The sequence below is a fragment of the Octodon degus genome, unplaced genomic scaffold (assembly GCF_000260255.1).
Source record: "Octodon degus isolate 3935 unplaced genomic scaffold, OctDeg1.0 scaffold00025, whole genome shotgun sequence".
NCBI lineage: Eukaryota > Metazoa > Chordata > Mammalia > Rodentia > Octodontidae > Octodon > Octodon degus.
Window position 1 is genome coordinate 6,655,679 of NW_004524601.1, and position 17,765 is coordinate 6,673,443.

Here is a 17,765-nt window from a genome sequence, read left to right on the forward strand (position 1 = left end):
TGTGTGTGTGTGTGTGTGTGTGTGTGTGTGTGTGTGTGTAATTTTTATTTTTGGAATGGGGGATTGAACTCAGGCCCTTGCACTTGCTGGGGAAGTGCTTATTCCACTGAGCCATCTCCCCAGCCCCAACAATACATATTTTTAAACAGCAACTCATTATGTTACCTCTACTCTTTTTTATTTTGAAGAGAAAAAAGATAAATAATGAAGCAGGTTAGTAGGATGGTTACAATAGATGATACATTTTCAGTTTTAAAACAGGTTATTAGGACAGTTATGATAGTTAACACATTGTGTATTGTGTTATCTCTATTCTTATCTAATAATTATGGCCTATTTTACCTATTAAGTGCATAGTAGAACTGAAAATTTCCTAAAAGAAGAAAAATATACTTTTTACAGGTATGTTGAAGGTGATTATTTATTATGATTACTAAGCAATCATCATTTACCATTATTTATGATCAGGTGTAAATAACTAATTGTTAATAGGTGATTAATTTTACTTCATTTTTTCTTCTGTTAAATAGTAGATTATTAACTTGACTTCTTGTGATTTAAGTACTTTATACTTTAAAGATTTTCAAGTTACATGCAATTCACAGGCTAACTATAAGAGAGCAAAACAAAGAAAACCTAACAAAGAAATCTTGGATCCACTGAATAAAGGTGAGGAATAAAGTTGATAAAGAGGGAGCCAGGGAGATGGCTCAGTGGCATAAGTACTTCCCTGGCAAGTGCTAGGACCTGAGTTCAATCTCCACTTCCACCAAAAAAAATGTTAAAGAATAAATTAATAAAATATATACCTGAAATCCCAGTACTTGCTGAAACAGGAGGAATTCTGTGAGTTTAAAGCCAGCCTGAAATGCATAGTGAAACCTTGTCTCAAAATAAAAAAAAGAAAGCCTTGTAACTGTTGAAAGGCCAGTGATGTTGAACATGTTTTCATACATCAATTTTCCATTTGCATTTCTTCATCAGAGAACTGTGTATCCATTTTGAATGCTCATTTTTCAACTGGGCCTTTGAATTTGAGAAGGCCTAATTTTTTTCAGCTCTTTATGTTTTCTAGATATTAGCCTTTTGTCTAGGGGACCACTGACTACTCTTCTTTCCCACTCTGTGGGTTGTCTTTTTTACTCGATGGGTAACTTATTATGCTGTACAAAAGGTTTTTAATAAGATACGATACCAGTTGTTCGTTCTCATCAGTATTTTCCATGACATCAGGTTTCCGTTCGTGAAATCTATGCCTATATACTGATGTCTTCAAGTTTTCTACCTCTTCTCTCTTCCAGGAGATGTCGTGTTTCTGTTTTAATTTTTAAAATTTTGATCTTTTTTGATTTTAATTTAGTTCATGGTGAGAAAGGTGGGTTTTGTTTTAGCCTTTGGCATGTGGAAAGCTTGTTTTTCCAACACTATTTATTAAAGAGGCTATCTTTGTTCACTCCAGTGAACATAGTTGGTCCCTTGGTCAAAGATCACATGACTGACAGTGCTTCAAGTTGTTTCTGTTTCTTCTAATCTGTTCCATGGATTCTTAGGTCTTTATTTTGCCACTATCACATTCTTTTTTTTTATCACTATCTCTGTAGTATAATTTCAAGTTGGGGATTGTGATGCCTTTGTTGACTGGGAAAGTTTTGGCAATTTTAGATCTCTTCTGCTTTCAAATGAATTTTAAGCATGCTTTCTCTAGCTGTGTTTGGCATACTAATGGCATGTTAATTGGGATTATATTGTATCCAAATAGCAATTTTAGGGTTATGTCTATGTTTTTATGTTGGCTCTTCCTACCCAAATGCAAGGGCTAACCTCGCATTTCCTGACATCCAATGCAGCGCTGACATTCCACCTTATTCTCAAAGAATGGCAATGATTGAAAAACCAACTAAAATCTTGCAAGTAGGGGCTAAGGGTTTGATTCCCAGGCCTGCTGTGGCAGCCCCACCCTCCTGGGGTGCACTGAGAAGGAGATTGAGACTGGGCATGGTGCTGTGCACCTGTAATCCCAGCTCTTGGGAGACTGTAAATGGGTAGATCATTATGAGTCCAATCTAGTAGTGAGACCCTGAACACCCTGTAGACCCTTCTCTAATATAAAGAAAAAGAAAGAAAAGGAAAAACCAACTAATAAACACTGTGGTTGCTGTGGGAAAAAAAAAAACCCTTCTCCATGGTTTGTAGAAGTGCAGACTGGTGGGGAAATCAGTGTGGAAATTCTTCAAAACTAACAGTACAGGTTCCATTTGACCTTCATTCTTCCAGGGGGTTGCTACCACAGCAACATGTGTGCCCTCATGTTTATGACAGCACAGTTTGTAGTAGCTAGAACTTGGAAACAAGAGCAATGAAGGCATAAAAAGGATGACTTTTTGAAAAACATTCAATGGAGTAACACTGATTCATAGAGAAGGATAAACATGAAACATGCCTAGGTGAATGAGTGCATTTTGAGAACATTCTCTTAAGTGGAAAAATTCAGACACACATGTGTAAATCTCTCATTGTTTCTTTGATGTGAGAACTCAAAAGTGTAAGTATGTACTGAGGTGTAAAAAAGCTTCAGTGAAGTGGGAAGAAATGGTTCAGAAGAAAGGAGAACTATGAGGAGGATGGGAAACCAAAGAATGGGAAAAAGCTATCAAGGATAAATGGAAACAAATTCTGGAAATAGGAGGAAGAAACATCCCAGGGAAGGGAGGGGTTGAAAGAAAAAAAGAGGAACCAGGATACACCATGCACAGGCACACATTCCCTCTGAAGAATGTGATCACTGTGTTTATCTAAATTGTGCCAATAAAATTAAAATGAATAAATTAATGTTAAAAGGAATAACATTGAATAATTTAAAACTCAAACAAAAGAGTTAACACTGTTGTGTGCATGAAGGTATGTAGTAGGAGGAGGTTGCTATCAGGAATCTTTGTTGTGTTTTGTTTTACACTAGAAATCTGAGTTCTAGTATAAAACAAAACATAACACACAATGATAAGTGTTAAAATGTGAGAAGCCAGAAACCTAAAGGCTGTAGAAAACTAAGTATATGCTGATACCTGTGAAGTAAGCAACTGCACTGAAGATAGCAATGTGTAATACTAGGGTCATGCTTGGAAGGCCTGTCATTCTGGTTTTCTAAATATGTACTGCTTATCATGTCATACCAATCACTGCTGTACTATCTCTCAAGTAAATGTTTGTTTAAAAAAAAGGTAATAAATGAAAACAAAAGACAAGAAAAACAGGGTCCCAGGACTGTCTTGTTACAAGTCTGTATATTTAATTTCTAGATTTCTGTGTAAAAATATGTAATTGTTTATTCTTATTTCTTTAAATAATTTTTTTTAAATTTTTTCTTCATATTCTTAGGGCCTTAAAGTTTAACATATCAACACTTGATGGAAAATACCTATTCCATGTTATGTCTCAGATGTTTGATATTCAGAAAGATGAAAGGTTAAGCTCAAATGCCTTTGTGGTAGGGTAATAATGATAAGCTTCTCTTCTGGAAGGTTACCAACCTAGTTTGCAGACCAAAAATTGGAGAAAAAGAAGGGGTACGAGGACAGCCAACATTTTGGCCCTAGCCTTTCAAGGTCAGTGAGGACTCAGAACAAAGGAGAACCTGTACTGTAACATCATGTAACTCAGTTGTGTCCCAAATTTTCTGATCAAGGAGATTATGGGGCCACAGAGGAAAGTGATTGATGATGTAGAGTGTGCTTAAGGAGAGTTACATGGAGTGAAAACATTCTCTCAGGCTTTCACAGAGAGCAAATTGGTCAAGCAATGGACATGACTCAGCCACATGGCTGACACTGACAAAGGATCTGGAAACTGTGGTACAGGGTTTCAGAATAAATCCTGAGGGGATTTGACTGACCTTGTCAGATACAAAAGTTACATTTCTTGTTATACAGGTCTTGCTTTATCTTGGCCTTAACAATCTAGCAGAAAAGTATAAAAATGAAGTATAAAAAGTAAAGCCATATTAATATGCTGAGCTATAAAATGCTCAAGTCAATAACTTCTGACATTGCCAGTCCTACGGATAACCCACTATTATTATGAACTACTGGACTATATTGAAATATTTTGCTGAATTCATGCATCTACAATATTTAAATGACAATGGAATACCAATCTCTGACAAAACTAAACAAAAAAAGGGGATACAAATGAAGGATCATTTTGTATCTGTATATCTAATTAGTTAGCATAGATATACAGCTACTTTCAATTAATTCGATGAATAGAAGTATTTGTTCTACTAGTGTTTGTGGACAGATATCCTGTCTGCATTTTGTACTATGAATAACCACTAAGAAGACAACAATGTGCAATGTATTAATTATTGGAACTGTCCTACTAATCAGTTTTGAAACTGTCTTGTTGCTATTTGTTTCTCAATAAAACTATTAAAAATAAGAAAACTAAATAAAATAAAGTTATATTTGAATATAATTACGATTTTTAAAAATTACATAAAATCCTTTGTAGAATTCAGAATCAGTAATTTTCAATTTCATTTGTCAAAAATAAGAGTAATTTTGAATGTATTCTTTTTGGAAAAGAAATCTGTACTGTTTTGTTAAACTAGCTTTATTGTCTAGCTATTTGAGAAATTTCATGACATATTACAAGAGTTCCATCAGGGCCAGCCAGATAGCTCAGTGAATTAAAGCACTTGCTTAGGCTGATGCAGAGACAAGGGTTCAATCCCCAGCAAGCTGTGCCAGCCCTAGCCCTTGGTCATGCTAAGACTCTGCTAAGACTGGGTACAGTGGTGCATGCCTACAATCCCAACTCTTGGGAGGCTAAAAACAGAAGAATTGTGCTGGGGAGATGGCTCAGTAGAATAAGCGCTTGCCTGGCAAGTGCAAGTGCCTGAACTCAATACCTGGTTCCACAAAAAAAAGAAAGAAGAAAGAAGAAGAAAGAAGAAAGAAAGAAAGAAAGAAAGAAAGAAAGAAAGAAAGAAAGAAAGAAAGAAAGAAAGAAAGAAAGAAAGAAGAAAAATAGAAGAATTACAATGAGTCTGATCTGTGTAGTGAGACCCTATAGACACTCTACTAACTACAAAAAATAAATAAATACATAAAGTTCCCTCAGACTGTTTTCATATCATTAAATATGTCAAATACTATTGGGATGAATTTGCAAGGACATCATCTGGGATCAGAATTTTCATTTGGTCCATGAGTATTCACATTAATGTTTTGAAAAAATATTACAGTATATCATTTTACACTATTGCCTGGTGCTATTTTTTAACTCTGTAAAATATATAAAGCTTTTTTAGAAGGTCACTTAACTTGGAATTTAGGGAAAGTAAAAAAGGACAAACACAGCCCAATGCTCAAAGAAATAATCACAACAAAAACCAAAAATTGCTAATTTAGATTTTCACATAAAATAGTGTAGTAATAAACTGATAGCTTTTCCTGTGAGAATTTTCAAAACTATAACTTGTGGGACTGTAATGAGAAGAATCACAGAGGTTAGAAAGTGGGTACAGGAATAAACAGAACTGAGGACAACATAGGGACTGAAGAAGAAGAAAACCAACGGGGGACCGGGAGAGCAGAGTTGAGCACTGGGGGAAGGCTAGTGTTTCTTTGAAACTCGAATCCCAGCTTAGCAGTGAGAGCAAACATACAGAAAATAAGCTTAAGGTAGTCGTGAGGAATGTATGAGTTGTCCACTGTTAAAATTGTAGGAAATGATATACCCATTGGCAAAAGTTTGTTAGATTCTTCTCTAGATTTACTCAAAGATAATTTAGTTTATTGTCTGATTTTTTTTTTCTACTGAAACTGAACTATTTCAACTTCACCTCCTCCATCCTCACTAAGAGAAGAGACTCAAGAAGTCAGAAACAGCATGGCATGTTTCTATAATTTGTAGGGAAGGAGGTGTACTATACATGTATAGCTGTGTGGTATGAATGTAGAATAACTATTGAGGCTCTGTGTAGAAATCCTACTGGAAAAGCTCACTTCTCCAACGTTCACAGAAAGTCACATAGCGAGTTTTCAAAGGCTCTTTGAGATAGAAGAGCTCATCTCAGTATTGGTATACGTTTTCTCTATAAACATTAATTCATATGAGATATTTTAATATTCCTTAATATTCTAGTCATAATTATATTTTAATTAAAGCAAAACATAAGTGCCAGAAGTTTTAAATATTTCAAATGTTTATTGCTGGGTTAAACATTTTTGGTGAAAATGAGCAAGCATTTAAGATCGTAACCTGTTAAATTCAGGCTTTGGACGCTGTGTCTAAGAAGTTGTGTCTGTTTTTATACTTTCAATGACGTCCCATCTAGTTAATTGTTATTAAGTTATAGATGTACTGTGCATCACACACACTAAGTCATGTACTCGAGTGCACCACAGCCCACAGGATGCTGTCCCGGGCGCAGAGGACCAGCTCTCTCGGGAATACCTCAGTGCCCTGCCTCTGCGATGACCCGCCCTGCAGCCGCAGCTCCCCTCCACACCCTTGCTGAGCAAAGGAAGAGCTGCTAACCCTACAGCTGTGTGGGGATCTGCCTACATTTTAGTATTCTTTCAAGTTTCATTGTATTTCTTGTGAACCCCTATTGCTCCAGATTTCACACGTTGAAGATTGTCATATTTTTATAACTAATTCACCCCTTTATTTTATTTGTGTATCTTCTTGCCCATGCTAAATTTCTTCATCGGAAACCCACTTTTTCTGAATGCAGCCTATCCAGATTTCTTTTCTCCAATGCTTATGCTGTAAGTTTTATTATTGTTTTACATTTCCCCTAACTACAGAATTATATTTGAAGTAAATGTCTTCCAGACATAATATAGTTGAATGTGTTTAGTCCATTCTTCCAGCTTTAGTTTTTTAACTACTGTGTAAATTTTAATTATTGACATATTAGTATTGTATTTTCTTTATCATTGTTCATTTCCTCCATTTTTATGCTTTAATATGCTGTCTTCATCTGTGTTGTATGATGATTTTAGTATTTCATTTCTATTTGTCTTTAGAGGTCTGTGTATCTTTCCGCAAAGTTATTTTAGTTCATTTGCTGGATACTCTCAGGATTATGATGCACATATATAGCAAGGTGGTTTAAAATATTGATGTCTTATTACCTCAAGTACAATCTAAAATCATCTTGAACTTTTGGATTCATTACTTCCATTATTTTGTGATATTATTATGACTCAGGTCTCCTGTATGCTGCAGCTGGCTCTGGATGTTTGCAAAATATCAAACAGAAATTATTTTATTTGTGTCATCTGGAAACTTAATTGTTTATTTAAAGTTTAATATTTTTTCCCAAAACATCTATTATTTTGATTTTCATTTTTGGTACAGTTCGTTACACAGGTGGTGCCTGGCCCATTCTTTGTGATTAGTGTGACATCGACTTCCACTCATCAGCCCTGATATGGAAGTTCCACTCTAACAGTATCAACATACGTCATCGTTGTGCGTACGTGACTGAGTTAACGTTGGATGCACCTATGTTTCTTCATACAACTATGGATGTTAACAGCTTCTCGAAGTCTTTAGAGCCCAATGAATCTGTTAACCACCTTTTTAAATATCTAGTAACTATTATTAATAATATTTTCCTGTTATCACCCTTGCATTCTTCATCATCATTAGCGTGGACGCTCTGCCTCACGTTGGTAAGCAGGACGTGTAAGTGGCATAGCACAAGCAACCTTTAAAGTGACTTCGGGATCATTATACCAACCTACATATTGTGTGAAGTTTTCCTGGTCCTCGTCGCTGGTGTTGTCATAGTTGTTGTTGTCTTCTCGATGTTGAGGATGGTGTCCAGGCCCTGACACATTTTGGACATAGGCTTTACCACTGAGCTGTATCCTCAGCCCAGAAAAGTTGCTTTTCTTTGTTTATTTTGCTTGTGTATTTGTCACAGGGTCTCACAACACAGGTTGGACTCGTAGTGATCTTCCATTCAGCCTCCCCAGTGCTGGGATTTCAGGTGTGAAATCACCACCACGCTCAGTCTCATTGGCTGGCTCAGTGTGCCCAGAGGAGGGACTGGCATGGCCTGTGGTGCCAGGCATTGAACCCAGCCCCTTGCATTTGCCTAAGCACGTGCTTATTCCGCTGAGCTATCTTGCTGGCCTAAAATATTGTTCTTAAAGTCTATGTGATTGTGATGAGGAGATAGCTCAGAGCTCTAAGTGCCTGCCTGGCAAGCGCAGTGTCCTGAGTTCAATCCTTATATTGCATGCAGTGCCAGCCTGCTGGCCACCAAGACCAGGCGTGGTGGTGTACGCCTGTAACCCTAGCGCTGGGGAGACTGAGGCAGGAGGATCACTGTGAGTTTGAACTGTGTAGTGAGAAGCTGTATCAAATTAATAAATACAAATGTAGAAAGCAAAGGCTAAGTTATTATTTAAATAGAATTCAAAACAAAATATTATTGCTCTCAAGTGTCCTTTCCATTCTTCTTGATTTCTTTATTCAAAGAAGTCCTTTCAAAATGGTTAGTTTTTATACTTTCTGCTGTATACTTTAATTTTATGCTTAAATATGATGTTGAAAATTACATTCTGTCATAAGTTTTTCTACTTTTCATTTTTATTTTTGTTACCTTTTTCATATATGTTGATCTTCTCTATAAATAATACAAATATATTGGCTTTGTGATGAACTCCTATTTTTTTCTGATAAAATGGAAAGTCAGGGTTTGTCAGAGAACGCTGCTGGACACTTCCTGTGTGCCTGTTCTGCGACGTACAGTGGCAATCTCCAGCATGCGCAGACCTCTCGAGTGCTTGCAGGATTACAGCCAAAGAGGATGAATATGTAGACTCAACATTCAAGTAAGAACAGGAAAGCAGAATTTTATTTCCTGTTGATCTAGCTTCAAAGAATAAATGTTTCCTTACCAAGAGAACCTAGCTTATTTTCGGCTTGCCTCTGGACTAGTGATTGAAAGGAAAATAGAAGACAGCTGGCTCAGCCGGTCCCACGCCGAGTTTCCTGGCACTGTCCTGTGTCCTGCTTTGAATCCTTTGGAGTAAGAAAGGGACTGCTGGAGCTATGATTCAGTATCCTAGTGTGACGTCTTCCTCCTTGATTTCTTCCAAGTACTCCTTGCCTTGACTGTGTACCCCTTGGGTACCAGAATTAGCGAGGTTGAGTTAGGAGTCTGTCTCTCCCCATTACTACATGTCATTTACTCACATAAAATAGTTTTTAAAGAAAATACTGCGGCTGGGGAGATGGCTCAGTGGAATAAGCGCTTCTCTGGCAAACGCAAGGGCCTGAGTTCAATCCCTGGTGCCACCAAAAGAAAGAAAGAAAGAAAGAAAGAAAGAAAGAAAGAAAGAAAGAGAAGAAAGAAAGAAAGAAAGAAAGTTTGTTATAGTTTTCTTGAGAGTTTGGCTTCTTTGTAATTAAGCCAGTTCAATAGAATGGTCTGTTTTTAGTTAAAGAAGGAAAATACTTGGATTATAAATTATTTTCTTTCCATGCAGTACTCTCTGCTGTAGCAGAAAAAAAAATGCAGTTTTCAGATTAATACTAAAAATAAAAATCTGCTGGCTGAGAAAAAGGAGTGAGCACCATGTTCTCATTAAAAGGAGTAAGTTTAATTATACAGGTTTTGTAGCAGGAACAAATAGTAGAAGCAAGACATAATTCTCCTTAGTGGAGTTGTGGTTCTGCGCAATCTCCCCAAGGTTACATTAACCTAGAACTGTCAAAAAAAAAAAGTGCTGCTCTTAAAGTTTAAATGGGTTTAAATCAGTTACTTTTCAGAGCAGAAAATTTATTGAAAACCAGAACGTTCAATAAGCAGCTTTTCTTGCTCTCTGAAGGGAGATAATGGAAAATAAAATAAAATATACTATAATAATAAAAGTAAAATCATGTGTATAAAAAATTCAATATTATTTCAACATTGAACTCATGGAGCTGAGTACAAGATGTATCCTATCAGTGATTAGTAAATGACTGAAAAGTATGACCAGCTTATACAGAGATTATATGCAAAAGACATGATCCAGAGAAAGTAATAATAGCATATAATTCAAATATTAATATAATGTTAACATTAAAGTTTCAAAAAAGAAATCTTGTTATTTCTTTCTGAATGAAATTTAGCAGTATAAACGACATGCACACACATGTAAATTACCATTCAAAGGCCTAAGAACCTGAGTGTAAGCATTTCTAGGCAATTCTCAATGACAAATGTTAATATAGCACACTTCTTTCCAATACAGTTGTGTGATTCTTTTTGTTTAGTTAAGTTTATTACGACGTAAGTAGATGCAATAGTCACGTTCATTATGCAGAACTTGCTCCTGAATGTGATGTATTTTGATTTCTCTTTTTCTCCACTTTCCTCCCCTTTCTTGAAGCTCTCTGTCCCCTCCCCACTTAAAAAGCTGCTTCTATTTTATCCTCCTTTTCTTCTTTTCCTTTCCTTCCTTCCCCCTCCGCCTTTCTTTCTCTTCTCCTTTTGAACAACCCCTTCAATTTCACAGTACATATTATAGATTTTGGTTCTTATTTACACTTTCACTTTCTCACACCAGAGAGATAATGTGATATTTACATTTGTCTGATTTATTCCACTTACAATTATGGTGTCAAGTTCCACCCACTTAACCATAAATATCTCACCTTTATCCTTCTTTATGGCTGATTAATTCTCCATTATATGTATTTTAAATAATCTTCTTTATCCATTCATTGATTAATGGGCATTTGGGCTACTTCCAAGATTTAGCTATAACAAACTGTGTTGCCTGTAGACATGGGTTTGCATATATCTCTGTGATATGATTTTTTAAAATTCATTTGTGAAAATACCAACAGGGCCAATACTTGGGTCAAATGGGACCTCTAGTCCTAGTTTCTTGAGGAATTGCCACACTGATTTCCACAGGGTTTGCACCAGGCCACAGCCCCACCAACAGTGGAGAAGAGTTCCTTTTTTCTCACAGTCCCTCCAGCATTTGTTACTGATTGGTTTCCTGATGATAGCCACTCCTTCGGTGGCGAGATGGACTCTCAACATGGTTTTAATTCACACTTCTCAAGTGATCAATGATGCTGAGCATTTTTCATATATTTGTTTTCATTTGTACTTCTGAGAAGTGTGTATTCTTCTCAGACATGCATTTTTGTTTTGAGTCTTTCAGTTGTGGGTCTTGGCTTTTTTCAATCCATTGTGTATTCTAGATAATAATCCTTTGGGTACAAATTTTTCCCACATTGTGAGTTATCTCTGCACTCTGTTAGTGATTTCCTTACCGATGTGAAAGGTATAATAAGATGAGATTCCAGTTGTTGATTCTTTGTGATATTTCCTGTGTGGTCAGGGTCTCATTCAGACAGTCTTTGCCTAACCCTGTGTCTTCTGTTATCCCTTGGAGCCAAATTGGTGTTTCTGTTGCAATATTCCCCAGTTTTGTTTGCTTTATTTGTTATTTCCAATGTTGTGTATACTTTTATTTCTGATATTTATGTATTTTTAACATATCAGTATATATTTTCCAGTTTTCCCCATTTCTCTTATTTGGAAATAATTATTTTATGCAACATTTCATATCTGAGTGCTTCTCTTTCTTTCATTAACACAGCACAAAAATATGCATCATCTACTTTATAATTTAAACTGGATTATCTTCATATTCCAGGGTGAAATGTTGGAATTCTTTGTAGTTGTTCAAATATGGAAGGTCTGACATCAAAATATCTACAGAAAATGACACCTAGTGAGAAAGATAATTCTCTTTTCACCTTTTTAATGTAAGTACCAACACTGAATATTCTTAAAACAATTTTTTTTTTCAGAACTGGGGATTGAACTCAGGCCCTTGAGCTTGTCAGGCAAGTGCTTATTCTACTGAGCTATCTCTCCGGCCCCTTTAAACCAACTATTGAAATAAAAACCATGCATTAAACACTAGGAGTACAGTTTTAGGTTCTTCAGAAAATGTTCGAGTTGACCACGATCATTTAAAAATCTCATTAGTACACATTTACGATGCGCAATGCTGAGCTTCACATGGGATCTGGCGTGCACACCTCTCGCATCTTTAGATGCTGTTTCCCCTTTTGCTGCCCTCATCCTTAGATCCCTTTCTCACCTGCAAAAGTTCCATTATTTGTGATCGATCATGAAGTCAAAACTAGTTATAATTCATGACAAATACCATTCAAATAGAATTTTTCTGGATTCAACATATCAACTCCTATAAATGGAAGGGAAATATATCCTTCCATTCCAACGTGCTAGTGTTTGTCAGGTGTGAGCACTTGTCCAGAGAACTCCTAGATTCGGCATGATGAGGTGAAGTACCAAATACTGGACCAGGTCATGTTTCTGTCGCTACTCCATGGAAACAGAGAGAACAGTTCTGTTATAGCTCAATAGAAAACTAATGCAGCTGGGTTAGAAGCTAGCAGTGCAGTCACGTTATTATTTTAGATCAGTGTTGGACAGCCTGGTAGTACTAAGCGCATCATAAATATTTCACATTGTAAATATATTGCACATTTTCCTAAGGATGTAGTTCACTGTTCACATGGCCCTCTTGTTAGTCCACATCGGCAATGTATTGTGATTACACTCACTGTAGAGGATTGCCTCATGGACGCTGCTCATTGTGTGTTCCCCTTTCCTTCCCTCCCCCTTCATTTATCTTACAAGAACTTATAAAGTTCGTTGTCATCTATACCAATTAAAATCCAGACTAATAGGCCAAGAAACATATAAACCATGTACGACATTAGCACTAAGTCAGGGGAGCCGCACTCCCAGATACGTACTGTAAATTATAGCCTTGCAGGTCTACAGCCTTGGTGTAGGTGATCCTGGCTTCATTTTGATTCAGTAATTTGCTACTGCGAACATTCTGCAGCTGAGGCACACATGCATGTACAAAGGAAGTTGTAAGTTGTCAATGAAGACAATGAATACATATGAATATATACGTATAAACCAATGCATACACGTTAAATGAATACGCCTACACAGCCTCGCTAATTGATTTCAACGTCTCTGGATACCAGGTGGCTAGCAACTCTAAGTTTCTGTAAAGACAGCACTTGCCTGATGGCTTACAGGCTTTTCTCTCAAAAAGTCTGAAATTAAAAAAAAAAAAAGTTTTCACGGTCAAGCATGCTTGTGCATTGTCTATACAAATTGGTTATTTTCTCAGTGGCAAAAAAGTAGATCTTATAAGATGAATAATATGCACAATGTACACCTAAAGAGAAATGTTTTATTAGTTTCATAAATATGAAATGAGGGAGATTTCAGCAAGGTGGCAGATAGAGATCTGTGTCAGTTAGTCTTATTGTCCTTCCTGAGTGTGACGGAGTCACATTCAGAGATTAATCCTGATGGCAAGCCAAAATTCTGCATAATATGCAGGCCACCAATTAATCATAATTTGCCCAAATAAAGAAAATTAGTTATTTTCATTTGATGGATTTTAAAAAGTTTAGTGAGACACCTTGTTTTAACATTTACCATCCTGAATATTTTAAGACTACTGTAATTCACCAGTCTTTTACAGTCAGTGACTACTGATTTAGAGCCTTACACAGTACTCATAGTCTGAATAATTAAAACAGCAGAAGGACAGAAAAGTACAACATTTCATGGGTTAAGTCCGAGCTTAGCTTTAAAAGAAATCAAGTGGACATTGGCACGGTCGACCTGCTTCCTTCACCAGGAGTTGCAGAGAATAATCCTGCTTTTTTTGTGCTATTTAGAATTTCTAGGTGCAAGTGTAGTTGACTTGTGAAATGCTGGGCTAGTGCCACTAGCTCTGTCCCGCCCCGACGCTCAGGTTCACTGCATGAGGTGTTCTTCCAGCTTGTTCCTTTATCCACCTGACATTCTTAGAGAAACATTTTCCCTAATTCTACTCAAAATGGCAGCATTTTTATTTACTCATTTTTCATTTGTGTCGTTGTAACACAATTACTATCTGTCTTTCTTTTACCTATTTGTTTTCCATTTAAATTCACTTAGTCTTCCTCGTCTATCCTGTTACAAAGAATCTATGACAAAATATGGAACACTAAGTTTTTCCATAGTATTAATGGAAATCATAGTTCATAAACATAGTTCTTTAATAAAGGTAATGTGATATATTAAAACTGTAGCAGAAAATAGCAGAGTTAATTTGAATTTTAATGCAAGATAAAATGGACGTGTTTTACAAGTGCAAATCATTTTTAAACAAAAAGGTGAGTAATTCTATCCATTCTAGCAGAGTGCAAGTACAAAAATATTTCAAAAAGTTTTACTAGGTCTGAAATAATAGTAACTTATGGTTTTTGTATAGTTGTCCCCGCAAAGCTTCATGCAGTCTTGGGGCAGCTTTTGGAGCTTGTGATTTATTGCTTTGGGTGTGGATGCAGCACCTGCCCTGGGGCAGGTATATTGCATTACAATATAAGGTGGGAAGAGAAGTTAGCTGCTTGAGCTGCTGCTCCCTCTCCTTTTCTCTCTTGCCTTTTGCCACCACCATGAAAGATTGCCCTCTGCCATGTGCTGCTCTGCCTTGGAGCCAGCTGAGTGTGGACTGAAACCTCCAGTAACTGTGAGCTAAATAAACCTTTCCTTCCTTCATTTTGAGTGTTGGGTATTTGTCCCAGCAACTAGAGAAGAGTAACTAAGACAGTAACGCTACTGAGTTTAAAGAACTGAATAAGGAGAGAGGTATATGATAAATGAAGGATTAAGTGTAATATATAATTTCTCATCTTTTACACTTCAAGGTGATTTAAGACAGCTGGACTAATTACGGTGGATTTGGGGACTTGTGGCTTATGTAGAAGAAAAGATTATTTCAATGATAGAATAAAGGCTGAAGGCTGAGAAGCTGAAGGATCTTGCTGAATACTTTGCACATTACATATGGATGGGCCTCCTAGGAACTGAAGTTGTTGTAGGACCTCTTCTAATGTGAAGAGGTGAAGACTGAGTCCTAGGACTGTCTCTAGTAGATGATCAATCAGCAGACACAGATAGAGGAGTAGATGGGTGACAGAAGACAGATACATACACTTAAATTAGGCAGTATGGTGAAACAAAATAGAATTTTAAAAAATATCACCTAAAAAAAATGGCCTAGTTAGAATTTTTTAAGATGACAAAATAGAAATGCAAATCACTGTAGCAATAACAATGTCATTATAACCAGAAGTAGAGAAACATTGTGAGCTACCTGAAATACCTATTGGTATTTTCACTGAGCTAAACTTTGCTGTGCTTCCATATATTTTTGGAAGATGATACTTCAATTTGTACTCTTTATTCAAAAAATTTGTATCTTAGCATAGAAAACTGCTATAAACATAGGTACACAATATTACTATGATATGACGTTTTCAGTTCCTCCAGAAAAATTCCCAGTAGAGGAATAGCTGGCTTGAATGGCGTATCCAGTCCTAGTTTTTTAAGGAGTCTCCACACTGATTTCCATAATGGTTGCACCAGTCTACATGCCCACCAGCAGTGGCGAAAGGTTCCCTTTTCCCCACAGCCTCTCCAACATTTGTTGTTGGTCGATTTGTTTATGATAGCCCTTCTTTCTGTGGTGAGATGGTATCTCAGTGTTGTTTTAATTTGGATTTTACAGATGGCTAGTGATGTGGAACAAATATATTTATTTGCTTCTTTAATTTCATTCACTGAGAAGTATGTGTTCATCTCAGATGCCCATTTCTGGACGGTGTCTTTAAACTTTGGGGCCCTAATGTTTTATAGTTCTTTATAAATTCTAGAGAGCAGACCTTTGTCTGAGTGCTTATTAGTCAATTTTTTTTTTAATTTATGGGTTGTCTTTTTACTTTGTTGATAATTTCTTTTGATGTGCAAAAACTTTTCAATAAGATAAGGTCCCAGTTTTTAATTCTTATAAGTATTAACTGTGTGATTTGATTTTTGTTCATGAACTCTTTACCTACCCCTATGTCTTCAAGAGTTCCTCCTACTTTCCTTTCAGGAGATTTGGTGTTTCTGTTTTAATGTTTAGATCTTTAATCCACTTTGACTTTAGCTTAGTGCCTGGTGATAGACCGGGCTCAAGCCTTAGTTTTCCACGTGTAGAGAGCCACTTTCTCCAGTATCATATCATCTGCAAATAAAGATAATTTAACTTTTCTTTACCTATTGTTACTTCATTTATTTCTCTCTCCTGTCTAATGGCTCTAGCTAATGTTTCCAGAACTATATGGAATAGGAGGGGTGATAGAGGAAATCCTTGTCCTATACCAGATCATTAGAGTTAAAATTTTCAGTTTTTTGCCATTTAGAATTATGTTAACTGTTGGATTGTCACAGATGGCTTTTATCAGATTGAATTAAAGGCCTTCTATTCCAATTTTCTGTAGGACTTTGAACATGAATGTGTGTTGCACTTTGTCAAAAGCCTTTTCTGCATCGATTGAGATGATCATGTGGTTTGTAGATTTCACTCTATAGATATACTGTATTACATTTATATGTTTTTGAATATTGAACCATCCTTGTATCCCTAAGATGAATACTACCTGGTCATGGTGTATGATCTTCTTGATGATTTTCTGTATTCTATTTGCTAGGATTTTATTGAGGATTTTTGCATCTATATTCATGAGCAAGATTGGCCTGTAGTTCTCTTTTTTAGTTGTGTCTTTCCCTGGTTTTGTTATCAGTATAATACTTGCCCCAGGAATGATTTTGGGAGGACTGCTTCCTTTTCAATTTCATTGAAGAGTTGGAGGAGTATTGGGATTATATCTTCCATAAATTTCTTGTAGAATTCAGCTGTGAATCCATCAGGGCCTGGACTTTTCTTTGTTGGTAGGCTTTTTATTACATGTCATTTTTCATTGGCTGTTATTGGGTTATTGGGAGTTGTTGTATCTTCTTGATTCATTTTGGTGATTTGTAGCTTTTTTACAGGAATCTGTCCATTTTATCTGTGTCTTCCATTCTGTGAGAGTAAACATTCTCAAAGTAGCTATTGATAATCTTCTGAATTTCCACTGGGTCTGTGGTACTTACACCCTTTTCATTCCTTATTGCTTGTATTTGAATTTTTTCTTTCCTCTTTTTGATGAAGTTAGCTAAGGGCTTATCAATTTTATTTAATCTTTCAATGAACCAGCTTTTTGATTCATTTCTTCTTTAAACTGTTTTCTTCATCTCAACTGAATTAATTCTGCTCTAATCTTTATGATTTCTTCCCGTCTTTTGCTCTGGGTTTGGTGTGCTCTTCCTTTTCTAGATGTTGGCGGTTCATCACTGGGGTGCTTATTTGTTCCCCTTGTGTTTTCCTAATGCATGAGTTCTCAGCTATGAATTTCCCTTTGTGAACTGCTTTCATCGCATCCCATAAGTGCGGAAAAGTTGTGGTTGAATTTTCACTGAAATGTAGATATTATTAAATTTCTTGTTTAATTCCATCTGTGACCCATTGGTTACTGAGCAGGGTGTCATTTAATTTCCATGTATTTGTTGTGTTTTTCGGTTTTCTTGTCTTGTTTGCTTACATTTCCATTGCACTTTGGTCAGATAATGTGCAGGAGATAATTTCTGGTTTCTTGCACATACTTAAGCATGACCTATGGACCAGTATGTGGTCTATTTTAGAAAATGAACCATGTGCCACTGGAAAAAAATGTATATTCAACTGATTTGGGTGGAATACTCTGTATATGTTCACTAAGACCATTTGTTCCAAGCTTTGGTTCAGTTCTGCTACTTCTTTGCT